The following is a 15,391-nucleotide window of genomic DNA, read 5'->3' on the forward strand; positions in this document are numbered from 1 at the left end:
AGGAATTTTTGGATCAAAAATATAAATGCCTGATGAGATCAGATGCTGCTAGACTGGATTGCTAAAGTTATACTATAGTGTAACACTTAGAAATTAAGACATCCTTCAAGTCCAGTTTTAGATGACCAAGTTTTTTCATTAGACACGGTCCGTGAGCTGTGAAGAGATTTATCTTCTTCAACAGTTCAGGTTGTATCTGCATTTTCATGGCTTTCTGTAGTCAGTCCTGGGACTTCCTGTTGCCAAAGCTGAATCACAGATGAATTTCAGAAATACAGCCTGCAGACAGTGATCCAATCTGTCACTAAAAGACATCCTTAAAATAAGAGTCTTCAGGTGTGAGATATAATTGCCATGTATTTACCTACATCCGCTGAGATAAAGAGTCTCACTTTCATGGAGGGACAAACTTCATAACCCACCATTGATGGAAACCTCCATTTGGATGAGACCTACCTCACACTTCACATTCAGAACCTGCATCCCCAAAAACCAGCACCCCAGACTTTTAAACCCACCACTGTATACCCGCTACACTTTCACTTCTCCAAAACTTATGCCTAACTTCCCTTGGATCTATCTTTTTTTTAACCTTTTGGAATACATAATTGGTTCTGAATGTATTTCAGTCTGCTGTCTGTGATCTCATCCAGCTCCCAGTTCTCTGCTGTCCAGCTTTCTAGTCAGTCAGTCACTAGCTCAATAGAGTTCTTTTGCAAGATGCTACCCATTTTGCAGTAGAACAGCTGCAAGACACAGAAGCTTTTCCCTCCCAAATATCAGCTGCCATGCAGTGTCTTGCTCCTGCTTGAGGCAGCAACTCCCAGCTCTTGAACTTTTCAGTTCATTTCTGTACATATTGCTGTCCAAAATGAATGCTTTTCACATTTCAGCATGCTAAAATATGCAGTCAGAAAATCAGCACATTTGATAAGCAAGAAGATCATGAGCTGCTTGTGAGCCACTTTTTGGTCATCACTATTATAGTTAGATAGATAGAAACTACAGAAAAATTGCCTATAGTACCTAAATATGAAAGCTTTGAGAAAGAAATGAACATTTTCTTTATCTTTTGACAACAGAATAGTATGTCTTTGTCTCTCCTGAAATTCCACCAGAGGTACAGCAGGGATGAATCTGCTCCATAAAAACAAAATTACACAAAAGAAAATTAAACTAATAAAAATAGAGATTACAATAACAATAAAAAACAATTGGCAAAAGGGAAAACAACTCTCCCTCCTTATTGCTATGCATTCAGAATCAGTGTCTTACTCATTTGTTAAACTTTTATGGCACCGGCAGTCTCAAATACTAATTTTGTTCAGCATGAAAGTGCCCTTTTTAATGGGATGAATATGATGCTTCCAGTGCAGGCAAGAGCAGGCATCTGGGGGATGCTAGTGGTATATTCTACTCTGCTGGAAGTTTCTGGACAAAACACCTTTGCCTTATTTTTTCTCCCACTGTTTTTCTACCCTAACCTGCTGATACTGCAAGAACATCCGGTCAAAACCCACCTGTTAAAAACAGCTGTAAAATAATTTTGCTATCAACATGTTGCAGTTTTCATTGGCAGGCTAAAAAAATCACTTTTTCAGAAAGTAAAATTTTTTGCCTCAAAAATGAAATGGTGTCCTTGTGGAAATGCCATGTGCATTCCTCATGGGAAGTGCAGCCTGGTGTTGTCCTGCCATGGTTGTCCATGAGCCACCAGACTTCCATGAGACATCGTGTTGGGGATGTCCCTTGGATGCTCCTACTTGATGAATCATAGATTGGGTTATCCTAGGGACAGGGAGAGAAAGAAGCACTGCAAGTGATATTTATTTGCAATAATGGGAATTCCTGTTACAAAAAGAATGTCCTTCATCCTCCTGTGACAAATGAAGAATTAAAGTTTCACAAGTGACAAACTGAAAAACCTCTGTACAGTGATGAAAGGCTTTGCTTCAAGGTCTTCATGTGGGTAAGGATACAGCTGAGCTCTACCTGACTGGAATTTCAGCATCCATAATAGAAATAATTAGCTATACTGGTTCATATGCACAGGTTTTCATTATTTGCTGAGCTTTATTTAGTGCCACTGTATCCTAACAATACACACAGCTCTCCAGGACTTTTGAAAAAGTAGGCCATTTAAACAGGAGAATATCACAGGGTAACCTTAACTATTGGTAAGAAGATAGACCAGAAATTATGTTCATGGCCATATTTGCAAGACTCTGATGGTAATAATAATAATAATAAAAGAAGATATCATGCCATTGACAAATAGAAACAATTTTATATCTAATAGGATTTAAGTAATAAAGGCTGAAGGGCTGCAACAGCTGCAAAGAGATTAGATACGTTATGTTTTCTCAGTGTAATAAAACTTGTCAAATAAAGCTGAATAAAATTTTCTTATCTGTGTCTCTGGCTTATTTTTCCTGCAGCCTCTTTCTTTTCAGCTGATTGCAGGAATCACCATTTCTCTAGAATGGTTACACACACGACAGTTCAATTAGAGTCAAGTTAGTGAAAGTTATTGCTGGATTTGCTTTTGGTCGCACCTTTTTTTAAAAGTAAAGGACATCTGCAGCATTTGGAAAGAATGAAGCAGATCAAAAACCCACTCTGCCAATCTCTGCTGATATTTACTGGATGACTGGATGGGACTGTGCATATCAGTGTAGTACCATTAAATTTAGTATTGCATTACACAAGATCTGGTTCTGATTTTAAAATAAACCCCACCAAAATAGCAAGACATCCTTCTGCAATCACACTTGATGCTGCCCTGGCTGCCCCAAGGCTGCCCTTGTACTATCTCCCTTTTCTCACCTGTCTGTACCTCTGGGTGCTGTCTGGAGTCCTTCTCCATTCTTGCTGCTCCTCCTGCCTCAGTTTCTCCCCATGCTTAAAGGAAAATGTCATGGTTTGTCTTTCCAGGGTTGGTGCGCTAATCTTTCCTGAGACCTTTAGGATATGCAGATGGAATTTGCATTCAGAAATGTGAGTTGTTATTATTAGCATTAATTAGATGTGACAGGCTGACATTCTGCTAACCTTTCCATGAAACCCAAGGCCAAACCTTTGTCTGGGTTACAAACATGCTTGGATTTTCCATGTGGTCCATCCTTCCATCCAGGTCAGTATTTCTGAACTTACCCGTGTGTCTGATTTAAATTGCACGAGCATGTAAAGCAGGGGTAGTGTTTTAAATACCAAGTGGGAAGAGAGAGTGACGTGTAAGTTTGAGCAGTGTTGCTGTTGCCTTTGGCATGTATTTCAACAAAGTTTTTACCTCCCGAGGCAAAGCAGTGAACCCAGTAAGAAAAGCCAAGGGATCTGTCCAAGCTGATGTAATACGTAAAGACACGAGCATCATCCATAAATCAATAGGCATTGATTTAGGTAAATGAGAGCTTTGCCCTTAGGTAAGAAAAAATATACTTATTTATATGTATGTGTTTATAATATTTCATGCAGAATTTTTGTGGAAACATATCCAGTATTAATTAAAATTTAAGTGTGCCATGTCAGTACCCACAAACCCACTATTTAAGATTTTTATTTTTCTCTTTTTCAAATTAAAGCTTTTCTCCTGCATTTCCCCCTCCAGGTAGAAAGTTCAGGAAACCAATGCATGATGACAATATGATAACCAATTAGGGAAAAAAACCCTGAAACCAGTTGCTGGTGCTGAAACTACTGTCAAAATCTGCAGTGTATCTGTGCTGAAACAATTTCTGGCCACCTTTTTAAACATATCTCTTCCTTGGGGTAGAGGGAGGGAAAAGAAGTTTCTGTATAAATTTAATCTAATAATTTAATTTAGTGTCAGTCCTAATTGCATGGAACTGTGAAAACATTGGAAAAAAAGGGTGAGTGTAAAGCCTGTGTCACCCTGCAGAGAAATGCTGCAGTCAGTTCTGAGTGAGCCAGTGTGAGTCCCCAGGGAGGTAACTGCTTTAACCAGAGCGTTCCCATCCTCCAAGCTGGCATCACAGAGCCTGGATGGGCAGGTTTATTGGAAGGGTGGGCGAGATTCAGATGCCTCTCTTCTTTTAATAGCACAGGAAATCTGACGACTGGAAGGAAGCGTTACTCTGAATTTGGAGACTCTAAAGCAACGAGGGCAATCCAGCTGTCAGCAGGATGTATATGCACATCACTCTCATCTTGCTTGTCTGATCACAACTGCAGCCCTGGCCTCCAGCATGGAGCAGGCTGAAACGTGAACATGGCCCGTATCAGTCCAGTGCTCAGCATCTCAGAGTGTCCTGGGCTCTCTTCCCCAGCTCCTCATTTCTCCACCTGTGGGCTTCTATTAATACTGTTACTGCAAGAATGTTTTTCCTTCCTCACGAGGTAAGGGAAGAATTGTATTGGGAAATTCTCTTCTCAGGTTTAAATCAGGAATGACTCCACTGATTTTAATGCTGTTCATAGGATCATAGAATATGCTGAGTGAGAAGGAACCTACAAGGATCACCAAGTAAAATAATTTTCCCTGCATAGGGTAAGTTTGATTGGTTTGTTTCCAGCTGAAGCAGTCATCCATTTGTTGAGATGACCTTAGGTATAGCTGATGAAAGGTATTGATAGTAGTTAAGTGGGTAAAATAGCATTTTAGAACATGCAAACCTTTTCCACTTGTTTCCCTATTCTGTGATATCAAGTTTTTCACAGTGGCTCATGTATAAATAAATATAAGAAGAGCCTACAAAAATTGTCCCAGGAGGCCAGTGGCATCCTGGCCTGGATCACCAGCAGCGTGTCCAGCAGGACCAGGGCAGTGATTGTCCCCCTGTACTCAGCACTGGTGAGGGCACATCTTGAGTGCTGTGTCCATTTCTGGGCCCCTCAACTCAGGAAGGTCATTGAGGTGTTGGAGTGAGTCCAGAGAAGGGCAACGGAGCTGGGGAAGGGTCTGGAGCACAAGTCCTGCGAGGAGCAGCTGAGGGAGCTGGGGGTGTTCAGCCTGGAGAAAAGGAGGCTCAGGGGAGACCTTATCGCTCTCTACAAGTATATGAAGGGAGATTGTAGCTAGTGGAGGTAGGGCTCTTCTTCCAGGCAACCAAGAACAAGATGAGAGGACACAGCCTCAAGCTGCACCAGGGGAAGTTTAGGTGGGACATCAGGAGGAAATTCTTCCCAGAAAGGGTGATTAGACATTGGAATGGGCTGTCCAGGGAGGTGGTGGAGTCACTGTCCCTGGAGGCACTTAAGGAAAGACTGGACGTGGCACTCAGTGCCATGGTGTGGTTGACAGGGTGGTGTTTGGTCACAGGTTGGACTCGATGATCTCAAAGGTCTTTTCCAACCTAATGGATTCTGTGGTTCTGTAAAGCCATTCCTTTCTATCACCTGAGCAAAGGCTTTTTCTAAAAATCACTTCCCACCAAGGTGCAGTTTTCCCAGGTTGACAGGAGACTTTAAAAGGCACCTGCATGGCTCAACTCTCTGCACACAGAATTCTTCATGTAGATACAAAGGCAGCTTGTTTTTTCTAGGAATATGAACAGGAGTCAAGAGAGCATAGTGGAGAATTACATCCTCTGCTTAAATTTCTCCCCCTTCCTCACTTCCTTCAAGGTTATAAAAGAATCTTGTGTGAAAGTAAAAACTTGCTTTAGCTCTTATCAGAAGTGTACATTTTAATATTAGCTTCTTTCTGTTTTGTTTGGGTTCTCTCATTTTCTTTTGCGGGTAAAGACTTAATGAAAGGTAACCTGACAGAAAACGCTGTGATCCAAGCTGTGGATGGTTTGCTGCCACCAAAGTCCTTTGAGCCTTAGAGTTCATCCTTATCACTGCTCTTGGATATACCAGCATTTTCAGATTACTTTCTGGCATCAGTTTTCACACATGATTGACAGATGTAATAAGCAGCTAGGCAAGACACTCAGCTTGTTGCAGGACAATGGATGTGTGCATTAGAAGCCTTCTGAAATGCAGAATGTTGCTAAAAGCCATAGCCTGATACCAGCAGTGGAGATAGCTGCAAACCCCTCAGTGCACCTCAGTTCTTAGTATTTCATTTTTGTTTGTTGCTTATGTTTTGTAATAGATCAGTACTCATGTCCTCAAGGTATTTCTTGCATACCAGGAGCCCTCAGGACATGGAAACCAATTAAAGACATTGATATTCTTGCTTCAACATTAAGCCGGGAAAAGAACTGACAGGAATTTCAAGTTCACTGTGCATGTAGGAGCTGGTTATCATTTCCATATGGCTTTCAGACTGTCTCACACTAAAACCCACACCTGAGGGAGACCCAGAAGAGCCTGGGGCATGATTTGCTCAAAACTGCTTTTGATTCCCACCAGCATAATTTATTGGAAACATTCTGGGTTTTTTTTTTGAAATATTCACAGCCGGTCTGGGAGCTACTGAGACATATTCCTACAATGTAAAAGAGGTTTTGAAAGACATAGCTCAAAGTAGCCATGGCCAGGGGTTGGACAAAGTCCAGCTCATACATGCACTCATGTTTTCAGCCACTTGTGTTTTGGTTTTGTTAGGGTTTTTTTTTAATATTGAACATTTAGAAGTCCCACTGCCAGGCCAAGCTGGAGTCCCAGCCTTGCACAAGCAGGATTTCACCAAACTTAACAGCTGCTGCTCACATTCCCCAGCTAGGACTGTGTGGAATGCTGTGTGACAGTGTCCAGGGAGGAGAAGGTGGAGGAAGGAGATCCTTAAGGACTAAAAAGCTGATTATCCATATGATCTCTTAGCTCAATACACTTTGCAGCCTGGCCATGTCCTCAGCCTGTGCTCAGGAACATGATGTCAGCTCCAGTGCTGTTTTATGAACAGCTTTTTCCTGCCTGAAAGAGGAAAGAGGCATAGTGCTACAGACCTCAAGGATTTCTGGGGAGTAGCTTGACATTTATAATTTTGGCTTGCCTCTTTTACCCTCACCAGCAGCTCCTCAGTTTTTAAGCACACAAAGCTTGCATAAATATAAGCACTGTATTTCTCAGGAGGAACCCCATAAATTAATGGAACAAAAATATTTTATAAAAATGCCAACCTTCATTTGATACGTGTGTAAGGTCCAATAACTGTATTATAGATGACAACCTTGTGTAATTACATTGCTGTTTTACCTGTTCTCATCCCAGTGCAAATCTAATTCCCAACAAGTTTTGACTAAATAAAGGGGGTTGTTCAGATGACTTTCAAGGAGAGATTTTAGTATGAGCCACCCTCTTCTTCCTGCATCTTTTCAATTCCTCATCTGTTCCCATTTCAGCCTGAGGCAAGTGAAGGCTTGTGACTTGCTCTTCCACCAGCAGTTCCTGTGTATGGTTAAATGGCTGCAGTGTTTCTCTACAAAAGTCATTGTGTTTCAGAGAGAGGTGAAGTGGTGTTGGTTAAACTGCACTTTGTATTTCGAGGTTGCCCAGATACACGTCTGAGATAAGGGACTAGGGATGTTTCTGATTAATGCTCCCAATGTTTGCTGCCTGTGCAGCAGTAGAGATAGACCTGCACTGCTCCAAGTGCATCAAATGAGAGTCCATGGCTGTAAAGAGTGAGTAGGCAAACATTCATCTTGCTGACCTTGGCTATCTACAAGATAGAGCTCTGATCTGACTGCCTTGTCCAAGCTCCCTCTGTACTTGGTGGAGAGGTTAATAAGTCCCTCCAGTTTCAGACACCTTTCTCAGGCTGAGATTAATTGTCTCGAGTGATAATCGTTCTCTGTTGGCTCCTGTGGAAGCTGATGTGAATAACATGGATTAGATAGTTATGTTTCAGATGACTGATTTCCTTATACCATTAGGCTTGGTAAACTGAAGTCTTCTGTACAGGAGGGAAAGAAACAGCCAAAGCCATCTTTTCATGATGCATGGTGCCAGGTAGTGTTACTGTCAAGTTCTCACACATCTTCATTTCTTGTACACCCAGTTTGGGACCAGGAATAGGAAATTGGAGTATGGTTCTTGCTCTTCTGTCATTTCTTCAAATAGCAGATTGATAAGTAAGCACAAAATGGATATTCACAAACATGTAATAAACCCATTATATAGCAAACAATAATGAACGGGTTCTTTTGGTTGGGGTTTTCTTATACTTACAGAGCATATTAAGTCTGGTTTTAATTGTTGAGGCTAAAGAAACACATAACTTCTGATTTGCCTTTCAATGACTGAAAATCTAACACTGTAATATTGCAAATTCCTTCTGAGCCCATGGAAGAATAATCATAAAAACAACAATACTCAGGGCTCAAGGTGAGATTATCTGGCATTCTCAGCAGCAGGAGTCACTCAGAATGTTAATCAATGCTGTTTCCAAGCTCGGAGCCATTTACTTCCAGAAGAAAACACCTAAACTTTTCAGTCCTAAATTAAGTTGTCCCAATGGTATATCTTTCCTTCACACTCTGCTCCTTGTACCCTTACACTGCCCACATGTAACTGTAAAGGGCTTAACAGCCCCTCTTCGATCTTGCAATTTACATTTACAATGAGTGAAGCAATAGAACAGGTTGCTCAGAGAGGTGGGAGATGTCCCATCCCTGGTAACATTCAAGGTCAGATGGGTAGGACTCTGAGGCACCTGATCTAGTTGAAGATGTCTCTGCACATTGTAGGGGGGTTGAACCAGATGGGCTTTAAGGGTCCCTTGAATCCTAACTGTTCTATGAATCTATGAGCTGTTATCCTGGTCAAAAATGACAAAACTGAAGTGAGAAATTAGGAAGAGTCATTTCTGTGTTCTGGCTGGGAAGATGTATCGATATTGGGTAGGATGCCCCCATGCTGTAAGGTCCAGGTACTTGGCATTAAAGATTCTGCCACAACACAGGTAATATTAGTCCACATGCCCCACAAATAACCAGTTAAAAAAAATAATAACAAAGAAAATGAAACCTGAAGCCTGCAAACAGGAAAAGATTTGGCATCATCCTGTGGGCTTGACTTTGGCCAGACTCTAAGTCTGTCCTTTCCTTCATGGTTTGTTCAGACACCAGCAGGTGTAAAACCTGCCATAGATCTGTTGGGACATTCCTGTCACAGGAATAATGTCATAAATAAATTTGTCACCCAAATAATGCTGTGCTACTGCTCCAAAGAGCACAGGGTGGCTCCCCCTTCCCAAAAGGCTCCCTCCAAATGCACAAGAGCATGGCAGGAGACCAGAAGCTCCCTATATTCTAAATTCAAGGAGTAAAGGTCTGAAATCAGAAGTAGCCATTTGCTGACAGACTGATTTATTTTCATAGCACAGCATTTAAAGGAGGAATTTGACTTCACTTGCAGGAAAGAACCAATATATAATTGTTCCCAACTTTTAGATTTAAAGCCTTGTTTAAAGAACTTTAATGAGGATTAAGGATTAAATTAAAGATACTGGTATGAAGAAATATGGAAAACTAGCATGAAAAAACACGACAAATAGAGTATTTTCCAATTTTATTATATATTTTATGAACAGGAAACTGCTTATTTTTGGGGGAACTGCAATAAGAATTGACATATTTTGCTTATAAACAGTTCTGGGGGCAACTTACCTGTGTTTACAAATGACAGTTTTCTTCTAAGTATTTGTTGTGTTTATTGAACCCCTTTCTGATAAACACAGGTTAGGGGGTATCAAGACTCTAACACTGCATGTATTATTTTCATTTTTCTCCTCCCCCATGTTTTCTTTAGTTTGGGTTTTTTGACTTCCTAATGCCTTTGCTCCCTCACCTGAAACACCAGGAAACATATCAAATCTCCATGGGGGAAAGGTACTCTTTAAGACTTGTTTTGGTTTCCAATGCAGCAGCAGCACAAAGTCAGAGTACTTTTGACACCTCAGTCTTTAACCTGCAGCCCTGCTTTACATAACATTCAGTAATTTTGCCAACATGTCAGGGAAAAAAATATTCCTGGATTTTTCTTCTTTGGGTCAAATAAGAAAGCACTTGTCAAAGAAAAAATACTTTAGTATTGGAGTTATGGCTTTTCTTTTTCATCTCTCCTACTTCAGTTACTTTAGCAAGATGCTATGTTCTAAGTGTTGGAGTTTGAGAACAGAGTATTTTTAATTTAATTTTATTCCTTTGAAATTGGATATCATTAGCTGTAAGTTTCTGGGGGTCATTTTCAATGATTATGTGTCTTACTGATCCCGCTATTGGAGGTGCATTCCTGAACAGCAACTTCTGGCATCTGCCATAATGAGTCTTTCTGTCAAAACAGAGAGGAGCTCCTCTTGTAGCAGCCTGGGATCAGGGCCTGGGAAGCACCAGCAGTGTGCTTCTCTGAGGGCTGTTGGCTGCCTGTCACACATCCCCTGTGTGGCCTTGGATAAGTCATTTGAGAATGGTCCAAAGCCAGGGAGTTTCACAGGTTTGCAAATCAGCAGAGATACTGCGCTTTCAGCGAGTGTTTCCTGCTCCTGTAGGATTTCCCTGATTGAATTTATCTTTAAACTTTGCTATGTCTTTGAGTAAAACTCATGTAAACCTGTCTAAACTTTAACATGCCCAGTAACACTGCAGCTCTCAGTTCTCATTCCCCTGGTTAATTACTATTCATATCAAAGAAACTGTGGTGTTCTTGAGGAAGCACAAAGCCCGGAGTTTACATATTTATTTTCTCTCTATAATATCATTACATAAAGAATACAATAGAGGAAACAGGATTTAATTTCTGGCTCATAAATGCCACTACCTCAGCAATGCAGCAATACCTAAGCTAGTTGGATGTGAGAGTCCAGATCCCAATGCAATTTAATTGAATATACTAATTATCAGTTCCTGCAGCCTGAGTTGTCAGTCAGAGTGGAACTGTATTGAACAGTTCCACTGACCAGCTTGTGGCTTCTCACCCCAGATACCAAGGCACCTCTTCACAATTCCTGTTGGTGCACACCTGTCAGAGACTGAAAATAGTTCATGCCTCAAACATTGATATAAAGTTTTGCTCATTATAAAGACGCTACAACCGAAGAAGCTTCCCTGAAGAGTGGGACTTTGAACTGAAAGTCAAACTCCTGATTAGATAAAGGGAAACATGTTGTTCAACCACCTCAGGCTGAGGGAAAGGTATGCATCTACAAAAGGCCAAAGCCACCAGCCGCAGCTATCCCCGGATGAGTTTGGGGTGGGGGGAGAGCACAGCTCACAGAAGCCAGGTTTACACAGACTCCCCCCAGCTGAGGGGGAAGGAGGAGGTTTTGGGTGCATGGTGCAACCTCTGGTGAGAGGCAACAAACACCCATCCTCTGATTACACAAACCGGCCCAGCTGTGGAACCCCCAGCCCCACAGGCCACATCCACGGCACTTTCATGTGAGAGGCTTGGCCCCACAGGGCTGCACGTGGTGCAACAGACCCAGAGTCTGCCGTGGGAGACTGACCCCCACCCCAGGGGGACATGCCAGGACATTGCTACCTGGCTCGAGGGTATATAAATCCATGGGATTCTATGCTTTTTGGGGGGGGGATCTTTACTACTAAGAAGACCAGCTGGAGAGGATCAATGGAACATTGTTGTGATCCATGGAGAGGTGATATTTTCCTTATTCTGTCCCTGTCACTCTTCCTGTCCCCCACACCTCCACACCTATTTTCTACCTTCCTTCCTTCCTTCCTTCCTTCCTTCCTTCCTTCCTTCCTTCCTTCCTTCCTTCCTTCCTTCCTTCCTTCCTTCCTTCCTTCCTTCCTTCCGAATTCCGAATTCCGAATTCCTTCCTTCCTTCCTTCCGAATTCCGAATTCCTTCCTTCCTTCCTTCCTTCCTTCCTTCCTTCCGAATTCCTTCCTTCCTTCCTTCCGAATTCCTTCCGAATTCCTTCCTTCCTTCCTTCCTTCCGAATTCCTTCCGAATTCCTTCCTTCCTTCCTTCCTTCCTTCCGAATTCCTTCCTTCCTTCCGAATTCCTTCCTTCTGAATTCCTTCCTTCCGAATTCCTTCCTTCCTTCCGAATTCCTTCCTTCCTTCCTTCTGAATTCCTTTCAAATTCCTTCCTTCCGAATTCCTTCCGAATTCCTTCCGAATTCCTTCCGAATTCCTTCCTTCCTTCCGAATTCCTTCTGAATTCCTTCTGAATTCCTTCCGAATTCCTTCCTTCCTTCCGAATTCCTTCCGAATTCCTTCCGAATTCCTTCCTTCCTTCCTTCTGAATTCCTTTCAAATTCCTTCCTTCCGAATTCCTTCCAAATTCCTTCCTTCCAAATTCCTTCCTTCCTTTCTTTCTCTCTTTCTTCTCCCTCTCTCTCATATTTACCATCAAATAAAACCCTTACTATTGTCACTGGCATATGGTCTCGTTTGCACCTTAATTTGGGCAGAAGGCATTTCTAAGAACCTTAAAACTGGATGATAACAACACCAGGCTCACAAGGCAGGACTATTTGGACAGGACAAGCTGTTAGGTAGAGCTCAAATTTTGCTTACAGACATCTGGAAGCTCTGGGGAATAATAATGCAATACTTACACTCAGGCCAGGCTTCCAGGGTCTGACCAGGTCCAGCATGTGGCCAGCTTTTAAGTGCTGAGCTCTCATTTAGCCTGTGCAAGAAAGAGCCTTGAAAATACACGCTCACATCAGGGATGCTGCAACACGATCAGATAAACAGCATTGTGACAGACTAATTCTCCACGTAGTTTGAGCAGGATTAAGGTGCCTAAACATAAGCATCTAGGGGACCCCACCAGGCCTCAACTGTTGTTTTAAATGAGTGTTTCTGTTTGTGAAGAACAAGCAGGAAATGCTGCTTGGAATTGTCTAAGGGCACTGGAAACAGCTCTAGACAATGTATGGATATTTCAGTGACAGCACCACCAACTGAAGAAAAACTCCTAAATCTACTTGAGCTTGGTCAAGAAGTATGGTTTAAAAGCTTCAGTGATCCATTAAAGCATCTGCTTCACAAAGCTAGGCTGCTTAAACCCAAACTAATCCACTGTAAATTTAGTCCTTTAAGACAGGGTTAAGAACCTGTGTACCAGTGTCCTTTCTGTGGTCAGACAAATGAGAGGTATATCTAAGAGTTTACCTAAAATCTAGCAGATTCTACATGGGATTATTCTGGGGTTTCCCAGCTACAAATTCTTGGCCTGGTACTTTCTTCCTACATGCTTATTTTGGTCCACATGGGATGGATTTTTGCTCTGTGGCAGCACTTCCCCTGAAGTAGAGGGTTGGGATGATTCCAAGCTTGTGAGTGACTATCCTGCAGTCTGTGGAGCTACATCTGCTATTGAAAATGTGTGAGAGTAGAAGCAGGTGCCCCCATCGTTCATAGAAACAACAGGTGCCCCCATTGTTCATAGAAACAATCTGGGTTTCAGATAAGATCCAGCATTTGTCTACCTGATAGTCCCTGGTGCACCTGATGAAATGTAATTCTAGTTAGTTCTTGTTACCCTTTTCTCATACAGATCAGAATAAGCCAGATTCAAAACAGTTCTTCTAGTGAAAGGGAGAGGGTGGGGGAGAGGAGGAAACATAGCAATGTGTGAAAGGCATTTCAATGAGAAGTTTGCCATTGAGCTGACAGCTGAAATCTAAATTTTACCAAGATGAGGAGCATGGAGTTACATGGCCAGACCTTGCCTGCTGCAAGGGCTTGAATTGTTGAGGTATGAACTGATTTGGAAATGACAGTTTTACAGAGAATCAGACCCAAGTGGTGGGAAAAATGGCCCAGCAAGGGGAATACCCATAGATTGTTCCCAGGTTTTGTTTTATGATATGAGCTTTCTTGAATGCATTTGTGATAAATAAATAAATAATTGAAGTATATCACTGTCACCAAGGAACTTCTCTGATATTTATCAGAGAGACATGCTGTGTTTTTCTTTTGAATAGCAATGCTTATCACTGCTGAGAGATACCTGCAGGAGAATCTCAAACTCTTAAAGGAAAACTGAATAGATTTTTCAGCAGAATTAAAACATTGCAAGTGACATATTACAATGTTTTTGCTGACTTAGCAGCCCAAATAAACCAAGAAAGTCAGATATAGAAAAATCCAATGTATGTCTGAAAGTCTTGGGGCAAGTCTAATTTCTGTGACATAAGAATCAAGATATATTACACTGTCATCTCTATTTTAATTGGAATAATGTGTTTTATACCATTGAATAACTATTGAAATTGCTCTGATATTTATAGCCCTTTTTATACCATTTTGTTGAGTCTTACTACTGATAACCTTAAACTGATGTCAGTGGTCATCACATTTGTTTTTGTGGAGCATGGTCTGATCTCTAGTTTCAGATGATATTGTTTTAAGAATCAGATTCTGTACATTTCAAATTTGCAAATGTTATGTTAGACTGACAATGCCCTGCCCTGCCTACAGATATGCAAATAGAGAGGCAACACACGGGTGCTCCAGACTGTGTAGAACTGTTTAAGAACTCAGCAGGCACAGTAAATTCCTGTTGGTTACTTCATAGAGTTCTGCAGCACAACTCTAAACCAGCTTTCCAGCAGCAATCAGCCTGTGTTCCTCAGCATTTCCTGAAGACTTTCCTGCCCCTTGTTAGTGCCAAAAAATTGTTGGGTTTATCCCTCACAGCTTTGTTTTCTGCCATACAACACCATACAACATTTTTCAGCCATTCAAGTGGCTTAGGATGTCCCCCCCCTCATCCATTCTTCACCTTCCAATGTGGGGAAAGAAGAAGAGATGAGAGAGTTGAGCTGCTCAAACATGAGTGAAAGGACAGAAGTTAAAAGATGGGACTTGTATAGAGAATTTTCCAATCAGCCAGAAATATTCCCTTAAGGAGACAGACTAAAAAAAAGTAGGAATATTCAGCATTAATTAATTAGGAGATCTTTTACCTTCTTCATCACTACTTGGGAAACTGATGTTTTACAGCTCTGGGCAAATTGTTTCTTCTTTCCTTTGTCTTTCTTTGGTCTTGTTTACACTGTTTTGGTTCTGCATTTTGCAAGCTCTTACAGGAGATTTTCAGAAGTAGAGTTTTCTATTGCATGACTATAAACACTGTTACATAAATGTTCTGATCTGAAGAGCCAAGGATCTGTGAGAGGAAAGCCTCAGAAACTCGGATGTAGCCCCATAGCCCTGTATGTCCACCATCCAGAGGCCATAGAATGAGGTGTAGCACTCCATCAGCTGCTTCCAGCTTCCACCTTGGATAGGAGATGAAGTTAAGTATGTGTTTCTGAATTAGATTTCAGGGGATGTGACTTCAGCTCCCAGGCTGCAAAGTTTTTGAGTTGCCATCCTCGAAGGTGTTTAAAAGTGTAGGTGTCACAATGTAGGGACATGATTTAGTGGTGGATTTGGCAATGCTAAGTTAACAGTTGGACATGATGATTTAAGACTCTTTTCCAACCTAAAAAATTCTATGATTACAGGATTCATCATGGAATTTTTGCAGGACTGGGAAAGCAGTTTATTATAACAAAG

Source organism: Aphelocoma coerulescens, chromosome 7 (assembly GCF_041296385.1).
Source record: "Aphelocoma coerulescens isolate FSJ_1873_10779 chromosome 7, UR_Acoe_1.0, whole genome shotgun sequence".
Lineage (NCBI taxonomy): Eukaryota > Metazoa > Chordata > Aves > Passeriformes > Corvidae > Aphelocoma > Aphelocoma coerulescens.